General features: G+C 40.3%; 6 non-coding genes and 4 pseudogenes across 6 annotated transcripts; all 10 read right to left on the bottom strand.

Annotated features, from left to right (window-relative positions):
• Positions 1-1,324: 1,324 nt before the first annotated feature.
• On the bottom strand, positions 1,325-1,443 carry LOC142535462 (5S ribosomal RNA; annotated as a pseudogene).
• An 804-nt stretch (positions 1,444-2,247) lies between these two features.
• LOC142535464 (5S ribosomal RNA) lies at positions 2,248-2,364 on the bottom strand (annotated as a pseudogene).
• Positions 2,365-3,047: 683 nt separating this feature from the next.
• On the bottom strand, positions 3,048-3,166 carry LOC142535457 (5S ribosomal RNA). Its single transcript, XR_012817547.1, has one exon. It is a non-coding gene; the product is annotated as a 5S ribosomal RNA (ribosomal RNA).
• An 805-nt stretch (positions 3,167-3,971) lies between these two features.
• Positions 3,972-4,090, bottom strand: LOC142535459 (5S ribosomal RNA). The gene has a single exon (XR_012817549.1). It is a non-coding gene; the product is annotated as a 5S ribosomal RNA (ribosomal RNA).
• Positions 4,091-4,891: 801 nt separating this feature from the next.
• LOC142535463 (5S ribosomal RNA) lies at positions 4,892-5,010 on the bottom strand (annotated as a pseudogene).
• A 627-nt stretch (positions 5,011-5,637) lies between these two features.
• On the bottom strand, positions 5,638-5,756 carry LOC142535455 (5S ribosomal RNA). The gene has a single exon (XR_012817545.1). It is a non-coding gene; the product is annotated as a 5S ribosomal RNA (ribosomal RNA).
• A 7,630-nt stretch (positions 5,757-13,386) lies between these two features.
• On the bottom strand, positions 13,387-13,505 carry LOC142535454 (5S ribosomal RNA). The gene has a single exon (XR_012817544.1). It is a non-coding gene; the product is annotated as a 5S ribosomal RNA (ribosomal RNA).
• Positions 13,506-14,185: 680 nt separating this feature from the next.
• LOC142535456 (5S ribosomal RNA) lies at positions 14,186-14,304 on the bottom strand. Its single transcript, XR_012817546.1, has one exon. It is a non-coding gene; the product is annotated as a 5S ribosomal RNA (ribosomal RNA).
• Positions 14,305-14,972: 668 nt separating this feature from the next.
• LOC142535461 (5S ribosomal RNA) lies at positions 14,973-15,093 on the bottom strand (annotated as a pseudogene).
• Positions 15,094-15,774: 681 nt separating this feature from the next.
• Positions 15,775-15,893, bottom strand: LOC142535471 (5S ribosomal RNA). Its single transcript, XR_012817554.1, has one exon. It is a non-coding gene; the product is annotated as a 5S ribosomal RNA (ribosomal RNA).
• Positions 15,894-21,566: the final 5,673 nt, after the last annotated feature.

The raw sequence follows: 21,566 nt of genomic DNA on the forward strand, positions 1-21,566 counted from the left end.
AGTGGCCACAGGCGTAAAACATAATCTCAACAGAAAATTTTATCAGATATTTCAGTACAGGCTCCAAGGAGCAAATATTTTTACAGTGAATTCCAGTTCAGTTATGCACGTATTATAATTGCTCAGTACAGATTATTTTCAGTATGCCTCAGGACAGGATATTTCATCTCATGCATATTTTAAATTCAGATTTTTACTCGTTACCTGCGATTTATGCATGCTGAGTCTTTAGGCTCACTAGACTTGATTGTTGTAGGTACTGATGAGGCCAGGGCCGAGGGCGGGGACCAGTGAGCCAGCTTGGGTCGGCAGTAGTGGCACCCGAGGACCTCAGTGCAGCAGTTGTTATTTTCTTCGCAAACAATTTTTATCAGTTGTTGGATATTTTTAAATCGTTGTTGTTGGCAAAACTTTGATTTTCTTCCGCTGCAATATTTTGAAATATTGAACTTGATTCACCAGTGATTTTATGAATGAGGCCATTTAAGTTCTTTTAAAAAGAAAATCTTTAATTTTCCGCAAATTTTCAAGCAAGTAGTTCGAGGGCCTTCACACCCATCCTAGTACTGCTCTCGCCTAAGCACGCTTAACTTCGTAGTTCTGATGGGATCCGGTGCTTTAGTGCTGGTATGATCGCACCCGACATTGAGTGGGATGTTTATTCTTATATCCCTCGAGTACGTGTGGAGCAAGCGGTGATGGACAACACGCGGCACTGCTCTCTCCCAATCAGAACAGTCAAGTTAAGTGTTCTGGCGCGATGGCAGATCTAGGATGGGTGACCTCCCTAGGCAATCCTCGTGTCGCGACCGTTTACGTAAATTATGGATAAAACAGTCGAAATAATTGTTTTTAATGTGTTAACCGTCTCCGGAGTAATCTGCGTCATACCATTCTGCACAGAACCGGCTCACGACAACAAAAATCGCTAAATGTTCCCAGAAAATAGAAAAAAAATAAGAAGAAGAAAATAGCGAATGTAAACCTATTATTATGCCTACGATACGATAAAATGGAACAGGAATCAAATTTCAAACGTCCTAAGAGGATTTCTCGAGGAAACGGAAGTTCAACAGAAGCGGATGATCGCAAATTAGAGGGTCTTAGAGAAGGAATTCGGCTAAACTCTCGCCAGCTCATTGCGGAGTAAAGAGTCTCGTTCGTTTGCCCGTTTACAATCAAATTAGACTACAATTTTTTCCAAATCCTGCAGTGCCCGAGCCACGTTTATTTAACATGTTTTATCTCGTCCCGATCGAGATTCAAATGATTTGAGCCGAAAATCGTCTGTCAACAAGTAATCAAAAATAGAAAAATACGAAAAGAGGTGCAACACGAGGACTTCCCAAGGGGTCACCCATCCTATTACTGCTCTCGCCCAAGCATGCATAATTTCGAAGTTCTGATGGGATCCGATGCATTAGTGCTGGTATGATCGCACCCGACATTGAATGGGATGTTTATTCTTATATCCTTTGAGCACATGTGGAGCAGGCGGCGATGGACAACACGCGGCACTGCTCTCACCCAATCAGAACCATGAAGTTAAGCGTTCTGGCGCGATGGCAGAGCTAGGATGGGTGACCTCCCTGAGCAGTCCTCGTGTCGCGACCGTTTACGTAAATTAAGGCTAAAACAATCGAAATACTTGTTTTTAAAGAGTTAACCGTCTCCAGAGCAATCTGCATCATACCCTTCCCCACAGAACCGGCTCACGACAACAAAAATCGCTAAATGTTCCCACAAAATAGAAAAAAAAATTAGAAAAATAAAATAACGAATGTAAAGCTATTATTATGCCTCGGATACGATAAAATGGAACAAGAATCGAATTTCAAACTTCCTAAGCGGATTTCTCGAGGAAACGGAAGTATAACAGAAGCGGATAATTGCAAATTAGAGGGTCTTAGAGAAAGAATTCGGCTAAACTCTCGCTAGCTCATTGCGGAGTAATGAGTCTCGTTCGTTTGCCCGTTTACAATCTAATTAGGCTACAATTTTGTCCAAATCAGGCAGTGCCCATGCTACGTTGATTTAACATGTTTTATCTGGTCCTGATCGAGATTCAGATGATTTGAGCCGAAATTTGTCTATCAACATGTAATTAAAAATGGAAAAAACACGAAAAGGGGTGCAACACGAGGACTTCCTAGGGAGTCACCCATCCTAGTACTGCTCTCGCCCAAGCACGCTTAACTTCAGCCGAAAATCGTCTGTCAACAAGTATTCAAAAATAGAAAAACACATAGGGTTCATCACGAGGACATCCCAGGGGGTCTCCCATCCTAGTACTGCTCTCGCCCAAGCACGCTTAACCTCGGAGTTCTAATGATCCGGTGCATTAGGGCTGGTATGATCGCACCCGACATTGGGTGGGATGTTTATTCTTATATCCCTCGAGTACGTGTGGAGCGGGCGGCGATGGACAACATGCGGCACAGCTCTCGCCCAATCAGAACCACGAAGTTAAGCGTTCTGGCGCGATGACAGAGCTAGGATGGGTGACCTTCCTTTGCATTTCTTGTGACGCGATCGTTTACGTAAATTATGGCTAAAACAGTCGAAATAATTGTTTTGAATGAGTTAACCATCTCCAGAATAATCTGCGTCATACCCTTCCGCACAGAACCGGCTCACGACAACAAAAATCGCTAAATGTTCCCAGAAAATAGAAAAAAAATAAGAAGAAGAAAATAGCGAATTTAAAGCTATTATTATGCCTTGGATACGATAAAATGGAACAGGAATCAAATTTCAAACTTTCTATGAGGATTTCTCGAGGAAACGAAAGTTTAACAGAAGCGGAAAATTGCAAATTAGAGGGTCTTAGAGAAGCAATTCGGCTAAACTCTCGCCAGCTCCTTGCGGAGTAAGGAGTCTCCTTCGTTTGCCCGTTTACAATCAAATTAGACTACAATTTTTTCAAAATCCGGCAGTGCCCGAGCCACGTTGATTTCACATGTTTTATCTGGTCCCGATCGAGATTAAGATGATTTGAGCCGAAAATCGTCTGTCAACAAGTAATCAAAAATAGAAAAACAGGAAAAGTGGTGCAACACGAGGACTTCCCAGGGGGTCACCAATCCTAGTACTGCTCTTGCCCAAGCACGCTTAACTTCGGAGTTCTGATGGGATCCGGTGCATTAGTGCTGGTATGATCTCACCCGACATTGAGTGGGATGTTTATTCTTATATCCTTCGACTACATGTGGAGCGGGCGGCGATGGACAACACGCGGCACTGCTCTCGCCCAATCAGAACCATGAAGTTAAGCGTTTTGGCGCGATGGCAGAGCTAGGATGGGTGACCTCCCTGAGCAGTCCTCGTGTCGCGACCGTTTACGTAAATTAAGGCTAAAACAATCGAAATAATTGTTTTTAATGAGTTAACCGTCTCCATAGTAATCTGCATCATACCCTTCCGCACAGAACCGGCTCACGACAACAAAAATCGCTAAATGTTCCAAGAAAATAGAAAAAAAATAAGAAAAAGAAAATAATGAATGTAAAGCTATTATTATGCCTGGGATACGATAAAATGGAACCAGAATCTAATTTCAAACTTCCTAATCGGATTTCTCGAGGAAACGGAAGTTTAACAGAAGCGGAAAATTGCAAATTAGAGGGTCTTAAAGAAAGAATTCGGCTAAACTCTCGCTAGCTCATTGCGGAGTAACGAGTCTCGTTCGTTTGCCCGTTTACAATCTAATTAGGCTACAATTTTGTCCAAATCCAGCAGTGCCCGTGCTACATTGATATCACATGTTTTATCTGGTCCTGATCGAGATTCAGATGATTTGAGCCGAAATTCGTCTGTCAACAAGTAATTAAAAATGGAAAAACACGAAAAGGGGTGCAACACGAGGACTTCCTAGGGGGTCACCCATCCTTGTACTGCTCTCGTCCAAGCACGCTTAACTTCAGCCGAAAATCGTCTGTCAACAAGTAATCAAAAATAGAAAAACACGAAAAAAGGTGAAACACGAGGACTTCCCAGGGGGACACCCATCCTAGTACTGCTCTCGCCCAGGCACGCTTAACTTCGGAGTTCTGATGGGGTCCGATGCATTAGTGCTAGTATGATCGCATCCGACATTTAGTGGGATGTTTATTCTTATATCCTTCGAGTACATGTGGAGCGGGCGGCGATGGACAACACGCGGCACTGCTCTCGCCCAATCAGAACCATGAAGTTAAGCGTTCTGGCGCGATGACAGAACTAGGATGGGTGACCTTCCTGAGCAGTCCTCATGTCGCGACCGTTTACGTAAATTAAGGATAAAACAATCGAAATAATTGTTTTTAATGAGTTAACCGTCTCCAGAGTAATCTGCATCATACCCTTCCGCACAGAACCGGCTCACGACAACAAAAATCGCTAAATGTTCCCAGAAAACAGAAAAAAAAATAAGAAGAAGAAAATAACGAATGTAAAGCTATTATTAAGCCTGGGATACGATAAAATGGAAACGGAATCGAATTTCGAACTTCCTAAGCGGATTTCTCGAGGAAACGGAAGCTTAACAGAAGCGGAAAATTGCAAATTAGAGGCTCTTAGAGAAAGAATTCGGCTAAACTCTCGCCAGCTCATTGCGGAGTAATGATTCTCGTTCGTTTGCCCATTTACAATCTAGTTAGGCTACAATTTTGTCCAAATCCGGCAGTGCCCGAGCTACGTTGATTTCACATGTTTTATCTTTTCCTGATCGAGATTCAGATGATTTGAGCCGAAATTCGTCGGTCAACAAGCATTAAAAATGAAAAAACACGAAAAGGGGTGCAACACGAGGACTTCCTAGGGGGTCACCCATCCTAGTACTGTTCTCGCCCAAGCACGCTTAACTTCAGCCAAAAATCGTCTGTCAACAAGTAATCAAAAATTAACACGAAAAAGGGTGAATCACGAGGACATCCCAGGAGGTCACCCATCCTAGTACTACTCTCGCCCAAGCACGCTTAACTTCGGAGTTCTGATGGGATCCGGTGCATTTTAACTGGTATGATTGAACCCGACATTGAGTGGGATGTTTATTCTTACATCCTTCGAGTACGTGTGGAGCGGGCGGCGATGGAAAACATGCGGCACTGCACTCGCACAATCAGAACCACGAAGTTAAGCGTTCTGGCACGATGACCGAGCTAGGATGGGTGACCTCCCTGGGCATTCCTCGTGTCGCGACCGTTTACGTAAATTATGGCTAAAACAGTCGAAATAATTGTTTTTAATGAGTTAACCATCTCCAGAATAATCTGCATCATACCCTTCTACACAAAACCGGCTCACGACAAAAAAAATCGCTAAATGTTCCTAGAAAATAGAAAAAAAATAAAAAGAAGAAAATAGCGAATGTAAAGCTATTATTATGCCTAAGATACGATAAAATGGAACATGAATCAAATTTCAAACTTCCTATGAGTATTTCTCGAGGAAACGAAAGTTTATAAGAAGCGGAAAATCGAAAATTAGAGCGTCATAGAGAAGGAATTCGGCTAAACTCTCGCCAGCTCATTGCGGAGTAAGGAATCTCGTTCGTTTGCCCGTTTCCAATTAAGTTTTATCTGGTCCCGATCGAGATTCAGATGATTTGAGCCGAAAATCGTCTGTCAACAAGTAATCAAAAATAGAAAAACACAAAAAGGGGTGCAACACGAGGACTTTCCAGGGGGTAGCCCATCCTAGCACTGCTCTCGCCCAAGCACGCTTAACTTCGGAGTTCTGATGGGATCCGGTGCATTAGTGCTGGTATGATCGTACCCGACATTGAGTGGGATGTTTATTCTTATATCCTTCGAGTACATGTGGAGCGGGCGGCGATGGACAACACGCGGCACTGTTCTCGCCCAATCAGAACACTGAAGTTAACCGTTCTGGCGCGATGGCAGAGCTAGGATGGGTGACCTCCCTGAGCAGTCCTTGTGTCGCGATCGTTTACGTAAATTAAGGCTAAAACAATCGAAATAATTATTTTTAATGAGTTAACCGTCTCTAGAGTAATCTGCATCATACCCTTCAGAACAGAACCGGCTCACGACAACAAAAATCGCTAAATGTTAGCAGAAAATAGAAAAAAAATAAGAAGAAGAAAATAACGAATGTAAAGCTATTATTATGCCTGGGATATGATAAAATAGAACTAAAATCGAATTTCAAACTTCCTAAGCGGATTTCTCGAGGAAACGGAAGTTCAACAGAAGCGGAAAATTGCAAATTAGAGGGTCTTAGAGAAAGAATTCGGCTAAACTCTCGCTAGCTCATTGCGGAGTAATGAGTCTCGTTCGTTTGCCCGTTTACAATCTAATTAGGCAACAATTTTGTCCAAATCCGGGTGTGGGGGATCGGACGCTAATCATGTTTCTTAATCATCATTGGGACTAATTAATCAATTATAAAAGAGGGTCTAAATTTTTTTTAAAATGCGGAACGTAAGGAAAGAAAACGTATATACATCTCAGTATAAAAGTACAAGTCCTGTACCACATACATTTATTCAACTAAGGTTTAACAGCTAATATCAAGTGTCCAACCCTATCTCTAATCCAAGTCCGGAGCCTCCACTCTAATCACGATCTTTCCTCATCTCCTCGACCCTGAGCCTGTCCCACCTGTTGTCATGCACACATACAAAACAAGACAACAGCCGGATAACTCCGGTGAGAATAAATCCCTGTATAAACAATGTAAACATGCAATCATATAAAAACTTATACAAAAGCATATAACAAATATCATTCACATGCAGCCAATCAACAAACATGTATGATATCAAAACTGTAAATCAACTAGTCGTATCAGACTTGACTCAAACAACGCGTCGTCTCAGACTTGACTCATTCCTAATCTAGGGATCCCGGTTTTGAATATTGAGAATTATATCGAATCTTAGTCGATAGGAATGACCCAACCCTAAACGGCATCGATATAATTCCTATATCCAGTGTCTGGGCGAAACAGCCGCAGAATTGACGAATCATTCAAGGATTAAGCGAATCAGCCAATAATTAGACGAATCAGTCAGGGACTAGGCGAATCATCCGATGACTAGGCGAATCAGCCAGTAGCTATGACTAAACGAATCAGTAGTCAAAACATGCAGTGGCTATAAATCAATAGACTACAAACATCAATCTCATTAACTACAAATATCAATGCAGTAAACTAGGTATGTGATTTAGGGAAACTCGAGTCAAACCTCACTCGAGTTGTGCAATCCCAACTCAACATTAATTTATACCTTTCTTTCTGTCACTCTGACTCTGTCAAAGTCTCGAACTCAAAGCCTGACAATATCAATCTGGAAATAACAATATCGAGGAGTATAATATCAACACATTACTCCAATCAAATCTGTTCTGCTCAATACTCAATCTAATTCACTATCGATGGCATAACGGTACAATATCGGTATACCCAACAATACCATATTAGTCAGATATCACTTCCAATATCTCATAATCGATAACAATTCAATTATGATATCAAATCGACTCCAAAACTACTCTGAAAATCATAACAATTTCATATGATATCTGTTCTCCAGTCCGGTTTCGATTATACAATGTCTAATATCGCAAGAACATCATATATGAATCATATCCGATTCCTTCAACAACATAATTTCAAATAATATCAAAACGTAGCAAAACTTACGTCCAGTTGAAGCCTGCGTCGATAGGAACACAGTACTGAAGTCGGATTCAAAATCGGACGGGCGGAACGTTCACAAATCACAAATCTATACGCTAAAAGGCGTAAGGATTTCTTAGAGAAATCCTCGACTCTTCCTGCTAAATTCTGAAGAAGGAAACTTATATATATATATATATATATATATATCTCTCATGCATGTAAAGATATGTGTCCCATTCTCCCTGATTTTCAGTCGGCGCTCGGGCGGTTATAAACTACCGCTCGGGCGCCGAACACTCTGCCCGGTACTCGGCTTGTTATCCATTGGCGCTCGGACGGTAATTTTCTACCGCTCGGGCGCCACAGGTTCTGCCCAAATAGTATTCTTATTGAACACTGGCGCTCGGGCGGTCATTTCCTACCGCTCGGGCGCCAACAGTTCTGTCCAAACATTGTACTTTTCATATGTTTTGCCCAATCTGGTCTCGAAATGGCCCGGCTATAATCACCTCAATTCTTAATCAATAATCTTAGATTAACAGAATCAAAATCTCGGGCATTACATTTCTCACCCCCTAAGATTTGATTTCGTCCCCGAAATCACAGGCAATCAAATTAGATATCAGAAAGAAATGTATAGCAGAAGCTGAATCAAAATACTCACATCAGTGAAATAAATCAGGAAATCTCTGTCTCATATCAGACTCGGTTTCCCAAGTAGCTTTATCGATGTCATGACGACTCCACTGAATCTTCACAAGTGGAATAGTCTTCGTTCTGAGCTACTTTTCTTTACGATCAATAATCTGAATCGGTTTTTCGAAATAGCTCAATGTCTCATTCAATTCAACTTCGTCTGGTTGAATCATATGGGAAGTATCTTGCATGTACTTCTGCCATAAAACTACATGAGAGACATCATGTATTCCGGATAATGAAAGCGGTAAAGTGAGTCGATAGGCACGATCTCCTATCTTCTCAAGAATCTCATACGGCCCAATCTATCGTGGAGACAACTCCCCTTTCTTGCCAAATCGGACAATTCATCTGAAAGGTGAAATTTTCAAAAATACTCGGTTTCCAGCCTCAAATACCAACGGTCGTCGTCGGACATTGGCATATTTGGCTTGTCTGTCTTGGGCTGCCTTCATTTTCTTCTAAATCAGCTTCACTTTTTCAGTCATATCTCTGATCATGCCAGGTCGATATCAGGAACCTCAGAGATATCATCCCAATAAAGAGGGGATCAACATTTCATTTCGTACAACGCTTCGAAAGAAGTCATTTCAATACTCGTCTGATAGCTGTGGTTGTACGATAATTCACAAATGACAATAAATCATGTCAACTAGTGCTAAAATCCAGCACTACAGTTCTTGGATATTCTCCGATATCTGGATAGTTTGCTCCGACTATCCGTCAATCTATAGACGATAGGTGAAGGAGTTTATAATATATTCTGCCAAAAATACAAAATCAACCGAAAATCATCGTGTGATATAGTCAATTTTGGCATTCAATGCAGTCTAATCACTCTTCTGACATAACTCTTGATCGTCTGATCTTATCTGTACATCATCCTGTACACCTAATATATGCATATTCAAGCATTCTATCAATTATAATCATAATCACATCGCATCACAGTCTTAGGAAAATTTCGATATTTTCGTCACCAATCCATCGAAATGTACCCTCATTTCTATTTAAGTATCAATAATCGGTATAACCCATCTCCTGGTTTCTATATTTCTGTCTTTATCTGTAGGTAATTAGACATTCCAGTACAAACTCTGTCACATCTACTCTCATCTGTTTCTATCAACATCTTTTCAACTATCAAAATGCATACTGAATAAGTTATTGCACACTGTCTGGCAATATTTATCATTTTAAATTCGGAACATTTGGAACAACATATTGGTTATTCATATACAAGGCAGTATTACTTACCTGATTCAAACCCAGATTCAAACAACAGCAAGCTTCAATCAGATTCAAAACATCACTCATCGGTACTGATCTGCTAAACTCATAAACCGCAAATGTTTGACACTGATATCCACCTCGGCCAACTAATTCCGGTTTAACTCTGCTAAATTCAACAGATATAACATCTTCAGATATAACACACCCTGAATGTAATCTGTCTCAAGCAGGATGCAATCTGTTTCTGATATCAAATCAAGGCTAAAATCAATCTCTCTGATTGGAATCGAATCAGAAGTCTTATCGGGGAAAACATTATTAACTTTCTTATCATTGGTAAATCAGCCAATGATAGACTCAACTTCAGTAAATCAACCGAATACATAAGGAGTCCCTCTGTTCCTTTCTGTAATAATCGAGTTATAGATAGTACGAATTATCAAAGGAATTCTCAATCTAGAATCCTTATCGTACACTATTCATCCCTTGGCCATCTCAGGTCCGATTTTCACCATCTTCTGGAACTAATCTAGGGTAGCTCTGTACTTGGTCAGCATATCAATATCAGTAATGCAGTCTCAAAACCAGACAACACTAGGACAATACAAGCTACCACACGATCTAACTCAATCTCATTCTCATCCTACTATAGTATACGATATTTTACAGAATTCACTGATATAAAAACTCTCCCCAACTAGTCAAGAGATACACTACAGTAGAATAAAGCTTCAACAGGCAATGCATGACTCAATGCAAATCGTTCAGAAATAAACATATGGGAAGCATCCGTATTTATCAATACAAAAGGAGGATAACTACATCAAGAACAGTTACCTGCAACATCATCATCTGGTGCTTCCTGAGCCTGCTCCTCAGTCAAAGCAAATACTCTGGCCTGCTGTCTAGGAGGCTGGCCAACTGTCTGACTTCCTCCTGGCCTCTACTGTGACTGAGATGGTGCTGGCTGAAATGAAGGAACAGCAGCTGATCGTCTACTCCACTGTGCCGCTGATCCAGATGATTCGGCTCTCTAGGATCCTTGAGAACCCTTCTGTGGACACACTCTGGCAAAATGTCCCTGTTGTTTGCAGAAGTGGCAACTACCAAGTACTCCTTGGCATTGCTCAGTGGAATGTCTCCCTCCACAATTTCCGCAGTAAACGCCGGTATAACTCTGTTCGGAACCACTGGAGCTAGCAGAACTGCCGCCAGACTTCTTAAACTGCTTTCCTCTAGCCTTCAGAAAATCTTTCTTTCTACCACTGCTACTGTCACTCTCAAATCGGGGAGGTGGTTGCTGTAATCTCGATTCTAGGGGAACAGATGCAGCTCCTCTCTGCCTTATCAGGCCCGCTTCAGCGCCCTTTGCTCTATTCATGGCATCAGCAAGGTTATTCGGTCGCCCTTTGTTCACCAATGTAAATATATCGGGATTCAAGCCATTGATGAACTGATCAGCAACGGCTTTGTCATTTCCAGCCACATGGGGAGCAAACTTCAATAAGGTAGAGAACTTGGTCACATATTCTTCAATGTTCAGCTGACCCTGTCTCAAATTGGCAAATTCCGCCCCCTTATCTTTTCTATACGACACTGGGAAAAATCTTTGATAAAACTCAGTTTTAAATACATCCCAAGTAATAGTCGTACCCCGATGCTCCAAGGCCTTCTTCATCGTAATCCACCAGTTCTTTGCAACATCAAGCAACTGGTGCCCAATCAATTTAATTCGGCGCTCATCACTGTACTCCAGTGAATCAAACATCATCTCAATGTTATCTAACCAACTTTCACACTCAACTGATGTCTCAGTACCCTTCAGTGTCGGTGGTTTGAACGACTGAAACCTTTTCAATAATGTCTCCATTGGAGTGGCTGTAACATCCATTGGAGGATTCGATGTGCTACCCTGTTCTGGTATTCTTCGAGGAGGCATATCTGAATATCAAAAGGATTAGTAACCCCAATCCAACAAACCTGTTTCAATTCAGTCCCTCCTCCGATCATCTTACTGCTGATCAAGAATCGGTTCAAATTCGTTCCCAATAATACATATTACACAATCGAATCAGATAAGTCAAGTAACATGTATTATATAAAGCAGTAAAGCATACTAGCAATCACAAGCAAGGAAAGAAAACTCAATCTACCTCGCTCACTAGCTTCTATCTCAGTCTAAAGGATCTATCGCTCTGATACCACCTGTTGTGGGGGCCCGGACGCTAATCATGTTCTTAATCATCATTGGGACTAATTAATCAATTATAAAACAGGGTCTAAATTTTTTTTAAAATGCGGAACGTAGTGAAATAAAACGTATATACATCTCAGTATAAAAGTACAAGTCCTGTACCACATACATTTATTCAACTAAGGTTTAACAGCTAATATCAAGTGTCCAACCCTATCTCTAATCCAAGTCCGGAGCCTCCACTCTAGTCACGATCTTTCTTCATCTCCTCGACCCTGAGCCTGTCCCACCTGTTGTCATGCACACATACAAAACAAGACAATAGCCGGATAACTCCGGTGAGAATAAATCCCAGTATAAACAATGTAAACATGCAATCATATAAAAACATATACAAAAGCATATAACAAATATCATTCACATGCAGCCAATCAACAAACATGTATGATATCAAAACTGTAAATCAACTAGTCGTATCAGCCATAGAATTGACGAATCAGTCAAGGATTAAGCGAATCAGCCAATAATTAGACGAATCAGTCAGGGACTAGGCGAATCATCCGATGACTAGGCGAATCAGCCAGTAGCTAGGCAACTCAGCCGATAGCTAGACGAATCAGTCTATGACTAAACGAATCAGTAGTCAAAACATGCAGTGGCTATAAATCAATGGACTACAAACATCAATCTCATTAACTACAAATATCAATGCAGTAAACTAGGTATGTGATTTAGGGAAACTCGAGTCAAACCTCACTCGAGTTGTGCAATCCCAACTCAACATTAATTTATACCTTTCTTTCTGTCACTCTGACTCTGTCAAAGTCTCGAACTCAAAGCCTGACAATATCAATCTGGCAATAACAATATCGAGGAGTATAATATCAATACATTACTCCAATCAAATCTGTTCTGCTCAATACTCAATCTAATTCACTATCGATGGCATAACGGTACAATATCGGTATACCCAACAATACCATATTAGTCAGATATCACTTCCAATATCTCATAATCGAATTCAAAATCGGACGGGCGGAACGTTCACAAATCACAAATCTATACGCTAAAAGGCGTAAGGATTTCTTAGAGAAATCCTCGACTCTTCCTGCTAAATTCTGAAGAAGGAAACTTATATATATATATATATATATATATATATATCTCATGCATGTAAAGATATGTGTCCCATTCTCCCTGATTTTCAGTCGGCGCTCGGGCAGTTATAAACTACCGCTCGGGCGCCGAACACTCTGCTCGGTACTCGGCTTGTTATCCATTGGCGCTCGGGCGGTAATTTTATACCGCTCGGGCACCACAGGTTCTGCCCGAATGCTATTCTTATTGAACACTGGCGCTCGGGCGGTCATTTCCTACCGCTCGGGCGCCAACAGTTCTGTCCAAATATTGTACTTTTCATATGTTTTGCCCAATCTGGTCACGAAATGGCCCGGCTATAATCACCTCAATTCTTAATCAATAATCTAAGATTACCAGAATCAAAATCTCGGGCATTACACCGGGAGTGCCCGTGCTACGTTGATTTCACATGTTTTATCTGGTCCTGATCGAGATTCAGATGATTTGAGCCAAAATTCGTCTGTCAACAAGTAATAAAAAATACAATAACACGAAAAGGGGTTCAACACGAGGACTTCCTAGGGGGTCACCCATCCTAGTACTGCTCTCGCCGAAGCACGCTTAACTTCGGAGTTCTGATGGGATCCGGTGCATTAGTGCTCGTATGATCGCACCCGACATTGAGTGGGATGTTTATTCTTATATCCCTCGAGTACGTGTGGAGCGGGCGCCGATGGACAACAAGTGGCACTGCTCTCGTCCAATCAGAACCATGAAGTTAAGCGTTCTGGCGCGATGACAGAGCTAGGATGGGTGACCTCCCTGGGCATTCCTCGTGTCGCGACCGTTTACGTAACTTAGGGCTAAAACAGTCGAAATAATTGTTTTTAATGAGTTAACCATCTCCAGAATAATCTGCGTCGTACTCTTCTGCACAAAACCGGCTCACGACAACAAAAATCGCTAAATGTTCCAATAAAATAGAAAAAAAAGAAGAAGAAAATAGCGAATGTAAAGCTATTATTATGCCTAGGATACGATAAAATGGAACCGGAATCGAATTTCAGACTTCCTAAACTAATTTCTCGAGGAAACGGAAGCTTAACAGAAGCGGAAAATAGCAAATTTGAGGGTCTTAGAGAAGGAATTCGGCTAAAATCTCGCCAGCTCATTGCAGAGTAATGAGTCTCTTTCGTTTGCCCGTTTACAATCAAATTAGGCTACAATTTTGTCCAAATCCGGTAGTGCCCTACCTACGTTGTCTTCACATGTCTTATCTGGTCCCGATCGAGATTCAGATGATTTGAGCCGAAAATCGTCTGTCAACAAGTAATCAAAAATAGAAAAACACGAAAAGGGCTGCAACACGAGGACTTCCCAGGGGGTCACCATTCCTAGTACTTCTCTCGCCCTAGCACGCTTAACTTCAGAGTTCTGATGGGATCCGATGCATTAGTGCTGGTATGATCGCACCCGACATTGAGTGGGATGTTTATTTTTATATCCCTCGAGTACGTGTGGAGCGGGCGGCGTTGGACAACATGCGGCACTGCTCTCGCCCAATCAGAACCATGAAGTTAAGCGTTCTGGCGCGATGGCAGAGCTAGGATGGGTGACCTCCCTGGGCAGTCCTTGTGTCGCGACCATTTACGTAAATTAAGGCTAAAACAGTAGAAATAATTGTTTTTAATGAGTTAACCATCTCCAGAGTAATCTGCATCATACCCTTCCGCACGACAAAAAAATTGTTAAATGTTCCCAGAAAATAGAAAAAAAATAAGAAGAAGAAATAGCGAATGTAAAGCTATTATTATGCCTACGATACGATAAAATGGAACCGGAATCGAATTTTGAACTTCCTAAGCGGATTTCTCGAGGAAACAGAAGCTTAATAGAAGCTGAAAATCGCAAATTAGAGGGTCTTAGAGAAGGAATTGGGCTAAAATCTCGCCACCTTGTTGCGGAGTAATTATTCTCGTTTGTTTTCCCGTTTACAATCAAATTAGGCTACAATTTTGTCCAAATCCGGCAGTGCCCGAGCTACGTTGATTTCACATGTCTTATCTGGTCCCGATCAAGATTCCGATGATTTGAGCCGAAAATCGTCTGTCAACAAGTAATCAAAAATAGAAAAACACGAAAAGGGGTGCAACAGGAGGACTTTCCAGGGGGGGTCACCCTTCCTAGTACTTCTCTCGCCCTAGCACGCTTAACTTCGGAGTTCTGATAGGATCCGATGCATTAGTGCTGGTATGATCGCACCCGACATTGAGTGGGATGTTTATATTTATATCCCTCGAGTACATGTGGAGCGGGCGACGTTGGACAACATGCGGCACTGCTCTCGCCCAATCAGAACCATGAAGTTAAGCGTTCTGGCGCGATGGCAGAGCTAGGATGGGTGACCTCCCTGGGCAGTCCTCGTGTCGCGACCATTTACGTAAATTAAGGCTAAAACAGTCGAAATAATTGTTTTTAATGAGATAACCATCTTCGGAGTAATCAACGTCATTCCCTTCCGCACAGAACCGGCTCACGACAACAAAAATCGCTAAATGTTCCCATAAAATAGAAAAAAATAAGAAGAATAAAATAACGAATGTAAAGCTATTATTATACTTGGGATACGATAAAATGGAACCGAAATCGAATTTTGAACTTCCTAAGCGGATTTCTCGAGGAAATGGAAGCTTAACAGAAGCGAAAAATCGCAAATTAGAGGGTCTTAGAGAAGGAATTCGGCTAAACTCTCGCCAAATCATTGCAGAGTAATGAATCTCGTTCGTTTGCCCATTTACAACCAAATTAGCCTACAATTTTGTCAAATCCGACAGTGCCCGAGCTACGTTGATTTCACATGTCTTATCTGATCACGATCAAGATTCAGATGATTTGAGCCGAAAATCGTCTGTCAACAAGTAATCCAAAATAGAAAAACACGAAAAGGGGTGTAACACGAGGACTTTCCAGGGGGTCACCCATCCTAGTACTGCTCTCGCCCAAGCACGCTTAACTTCGGATTTTTGATGGGATCCGGTGCATTAGTGCTGGTATGATCGCACCCGAAATTAAGTGGGATGTTTATTCTTATATTCCTCGAGTACGTGTGGAGCGGGCGGCGATGGACAACACGCGGCACTGCTCTCGCCCAATCAGAACCATGATGTTAAGCGTTCTGGCGCAATGGCAGAGCTAGGTTGGGTGACCTCTTTGGGCAGTTCTCGTGTCGCAACCGTTTACGTAAATTATGGATAAAACAGTCGAAATAATTGTTTTTAATGAGTTAACCGTCTCTGGAGTAATCTGCGTCATACCCTTCCGCACAGAACCGGCTCACGATAACAAAAATCGCTTAATGTTCCCAGAAAATAGAAAAAAATAAGAAGATGAAAATAACAAATGTAAAGCTATTATTATGCTTGGGATACGATAAATGGAACCGAAATCGAATTTCGAACTTCCTAAGCGGATTTCTCGAGGAAACGAAAGCTTAACAGAAGCGGAAAATCGCAAATTAGAGGGTCTTAGAGAAGGAATTCGGCTAAAATCTCGCCAGCTCATTGCGGAGTAATGAGTTTCGTTCGTTTGCCCGTTTACAATCAAATTAGGCTACAATTTTGTCCAAATCCGGCAGTGCCCGAGCTACGTTGATTTCACATGTCTTACCTGGTCCTGGTCGAGATTCCGATGATTTGAGCCGAAAATCGTCTGTCAACAAGTAATCAAAAATAGAAAAACACTAAAAGGGGTGCAACACGAGGACTTCCCAGGGGGTCACCCATCCTAGTACTTCTCTCGCCCAAGCACTCTTAACTTCGGAGTTGTGGGGTCCCGGACGCTAATCGTTTTCTTAATCATCTTTGGGAGTTAATTATCAATTCAGATAATCAGGGTCTAAAAATTTTTCTTTTTAAAATGCAAGTGCGGAGCGTAATGGAATGTAACTAATATACATCTCAGTATATAAGTACAATAATGTACAACAATTATTCAAACTAGTCTAAGGTTCACAATCTTCAGACGTCTCGGTACCACTCAAGTTCGGCGGCTGAAATACCTGAAATTCTTTCAACTGTATTTCCATATGAGTTTCTGATACATCTATCTGTTCAGTCGAAGTACTACCCCTTTCTGGAATTCTCCGTGGAGGTATATCTTCTTATCAAAACATTAGTACTCAAATACTACAAATCTGTTCCAAATCTTTCTCTGATCATCTTACTGCTGATCATGAATCAGATCTGATTCATACTCAATAATACATAATACCAACTCAAATCAGATAATCAGGTAACCATGTATTTCGAAGCAGTAAAGCCTAATGTCATGCTAGCATACGCAATGTCGTTCAACATTAAAATAATTCTCACGCTAGCAATCACATGCAAGGAAAGAAAACTCAATCTATCTACCCCGCTCATTCTCTTCTATCTCAGTCTAAAGGATCTATCGCTCTGATACCACCTGTTGTGGGGTCCCGGACGCTAATCGTTTTCTTAATCATCTTTGGAAGTTAATTATCAATTCAGATAATCAGGGTCTAAAATTTTTTCTTTTTAAAATGCAAGTGCGGAGCGTAATGGAATGTAACTAATATACATCTCATTATATAAGTACAATAATGTACAATAATTATTCAAACTAGTCTAAGGTTCAACTACTAAATTTTAAGTATTAAACCAAATCTACAATAAGTCCGGAATCACCACTCTAAACTCGTCTTCTCTCATCATCTTCTTGACCCCGATCCTGTCCCACCTGTTGTCATGCACACATACAAAACAAGACAACAGTCGGATACTCCGCTGAGAATAAATCCAAGTATAAATAATGTATACATGCAATTAACTGAATTAACATAAAAGCATGAATTATATCTTATCACATGTAGCATAACCAAACAACATGTATCAATACCAGTCTGTAAATAAAACATGAATCGTAATCTACGAAACATAAATCAATACGGATCTGTAAATCAAATTCTAGTCTCAATATCTAAGACTCGACTCATCTCTCATTCTAATCTAGGGATCCTGATCTAATTTAGACTTTGGTATGCTGTATCGAATGTCTACATAGACGTCGATCTACATCTAAGCTCATCGATACACCGCAAGTCTAGAGTCTATGCGGTTCTGTCAAAGACTCGGCGGTTCTGTCAAAGACTCGGCGGTTCTGCCCTATCTAGGCTGATCTGCCCTAGACTCAAACTCTGGCTCTGCTATAATTCAATAGACTAAACATATCAATCTGATAATCTGCAAATATCAATGCAATAAGGTAAAGTATGTGATTTTGGGAAACTCAAGTCAAACCTAACTCGAGTTGTGCAATCCCGAATCAACATTTATTTATACCTTTCTCTTCACGATCTGATGAAGACGAAGTCTTGTATGTCAATCTGCCCATACCCAGTCTGGCAATGACAAGTCACATAAATACCATATCAGTATATAACTCAATTCAAGACCCGTTCTGATCAATACTCAAATCGGTATATAATCTGATCCATATCTGAACAAGGTACAATCTAATTCATATCAATGATATCACGATACAATCGAAATCATTACTGAATCTGATCAATCTCAATCAATACTGAATCTGTTCAATATCAATCTACTTATGTTTCGACAGCATAACAATACAGTCTTGATACCCCGTCAATCTCAACATCACAGATATAATACCAGAATACATAATCAGTATCCGTACAATTCAAAATTTGAATAATAACACAACTCTGATATAGAATCTCAACTAAATCAACTCTAACATTCATAATAATTGTATAACCAGTCTATTCTTTAATCTGACTTCAATTATACAATGCCTACTGTAGCAGGAACATCATATCTGATTCATATTCAATTCTGACAATATCATAAATTCAAATCATGTCTAAACGTAACAAAACTTACGTCCAGTTGTAGCTGTCGTTGCTAGTAACACGATACCGTACTCGGATTCAAAATCAGACAGACGGAATTTGCGTGGCGTTCAATTTTCGCACATCAGGAACTTGGAGCTTCGGTTCCTCTCTTCCTCTTATTTCTGAGAATTTGACGTTGCTTATATATATATATATACATATACACGTCACACGGTGATGGCAAGTGGCATCCTTTCGTTTTGCATGCCTCGCGCATATGCGCGCACAAGGTCGCGCATATGCGCCTGGCTTTCTGCCCGGCACCTTGTGGTTTATCCTCTCGCGCATATGCGAGATATTTCTCGCGCATATGCGCGAGATGTTCTGTCTCGCACATTCCCTTACTCGCGCATATGCGCGCCTTCCGCCGCGCATGTGCGCCGAACTCTCTGGACGTTCCGCGCATATGTGCGCATTCAAGCCGCGCATGTGCGCCGATTATATTCTTCACACCTAATGTGATTTCTTCTTTCGGCTCTCCCGATCTGATCCGTTCCGTCTATAATCATCTTTAAATAAATAAATAAATCATTTCAGATTAATCTCAGATTACAGTAACAAAATCTCGGGCCTTACATTTCTCCCCCTCTTAGATCGGAGTTCGTCCTCGAACTCGCAAGTAACCAATTCAGATATATCAGAAGAATGTATACAGAGTTTAAATCAGAAACTCATCTCAATGAATCAATTCTGAAATCTCAATCTCATATCAGATTCTGTCTTTCAAATAATCTCTTTGCTATTTTGAAAATCTTACTGTGTTTTCAACAACAGAATAATTTTTCATTTTCTTCTGAATCAGTTCCATTTTTCTTGCTCTATCTCAGACTGTATCAGATCTTATCTCAGATATCTTTGAGTCATTATCCTTATACGCAGGAAATCTGCAGTTCTCATTGGACCAGAATGCACAAAGTAATAATGTTTCGTTTTCACTAGTGCTAACATCCAGCACTACGGCTCTATAAATAACTTCCCATATCTGGATAGTATAGAAAAGAGTTCGTGGTATATTCTGCCACAAGCACAAAATCAAGCAAAATCACAATCTGATATACTCTACTTCGGCATTCTAGCTATTCTGACCACTTTTCTAACATCGATCTGTGTCATTTGGTCATGTTTGTACGTTATCTGGTACAAACTAATAGATATAGATTGAACAATCTGTCAATCACAATCACATTACATCACAATCTGGAAAGTATTGCAGTGATCTCATTACGGAATTCATCGAAGTATACTCCCCATGTCTAGTCAGAAATATACAAATTCTGTAATAAATCTTTTGATTTCTATCTTTCTGTCTTCATTTATTGGCAATTCAGACATTTTAGTACAAGTTCTACCAACATTTCAGTACCAATTCTGTCACAACTGATTTAATCTGTCTATATAAAAACTATCTGTTCGAATTATCATATACTTTCTGTTACCTGAACGACTACTGAATCCATTTCTGTGCGCTTCTGACCCAATCTGTCATTTCCAATTCGAACTATTTGGTATAAACAATCAGTTAATAATATAAATTAAAGAAAAATACCTACCTGGTATTCGGTTCTGATTATCGATATCAAATTCTGTTGTACAATTCTGAAACATTTGACATTACAAGATAATCATTTTCATACAGTAAAAATCACATATCTGTCACCCTGATCGATGCTCTGCTCTGATTATCGAAATTAAGTTCTGGACATTCTGATTATATTTCTGAACTGCTGTAATTCTTGAATTCAGTTCTGATTCGGTTTGAATAATCTATATCAAACACTGACTCAGAATAACCGTACTATCAAATCAGATTCGGAATATCAATAATCTATACTGATCTAGAAGCTAACAATTCTCAAGCAGTTCAAAACATACTCGGATAATACAATCTGCCCACTCTGACAAAATAAATTCTCTGATATTTCTGATATCGGTATCGTTCTCAGTCACTGATCACAATTTTAACTGTGTCAAGAACAATCGGTATGCTAACTTCAGATATCGCACACTCTGAATACAATCTGTTTCAAGCAGAATTCATATCTGAAAAATTTCTGTATACAATAATCACATTTCTCAGAATATCCCATTCAATCTTCAGTTATTCGATTCAATCAATCAGATGCTGCGAATATATCAAAATATCATAGATACAACGAGCATGAAATCATCAGAATATCTCTGAACATACTGAAATATGCCAAGAGAAACAATAAATCAGATGTAACTCCTTGTCGGTACTCTTCTACTGATCTTTTAATTCTTTCAATTCATTCAGTGTCATTCTGGACATTCAATATCATTCTGTACTGAATTCTAAAACAATAAACATTATCTGGTCTCAATTCAATTCTGAAATATATCTTTCTGATATAAAGCAAATCTGAAATCTTATCTGGGCAAACATCAGCTAACTCGTACATCATTGGCAAATCTGCCAATGCTAGACTCGATTTCAGTATGTCTACTGAATACATAAGGATGCCATCTGCTCCTTTCTGCAACAATCGAGTCCCTAGACAACATAAATATCAAAGGAATTCTGAATCTAGAATCCTTACCGTGAAATCTCTACTCATCAGCCATATCTGGTCTGAATCTTATACTCTCCTGAAAGGAATCTATAATAGTTCTGTACTTGTTCAGCATATTAATGTCAATCATGCAATCAAATCAGAAAACACAAGTACATCATAATTTAACTCGATCTCATTCTCATCTTACTGTAGTATACAATATATCACAGAAATCTCTGATATCAATTTTTCTTTCCCAGAAGGTACAAAAATTAATACTACCGCAATA

Source organism: Primulina tabacum, unplaced genomic scaffold, assembly GCF_025594145.1.
Source record: "Primulina tabacum isolate GXHZ01 unplaced genomic scaffold, ASM2559414v2 Contig1048, whole genome shotgun sequence".
Taxonomy (NCBI): Eukaryota; Viridiplantae; Streptophyta; class Magnoliopsida; order Lamiales; family Gesneriaceae; genus Primulina; species Primulina tabacum.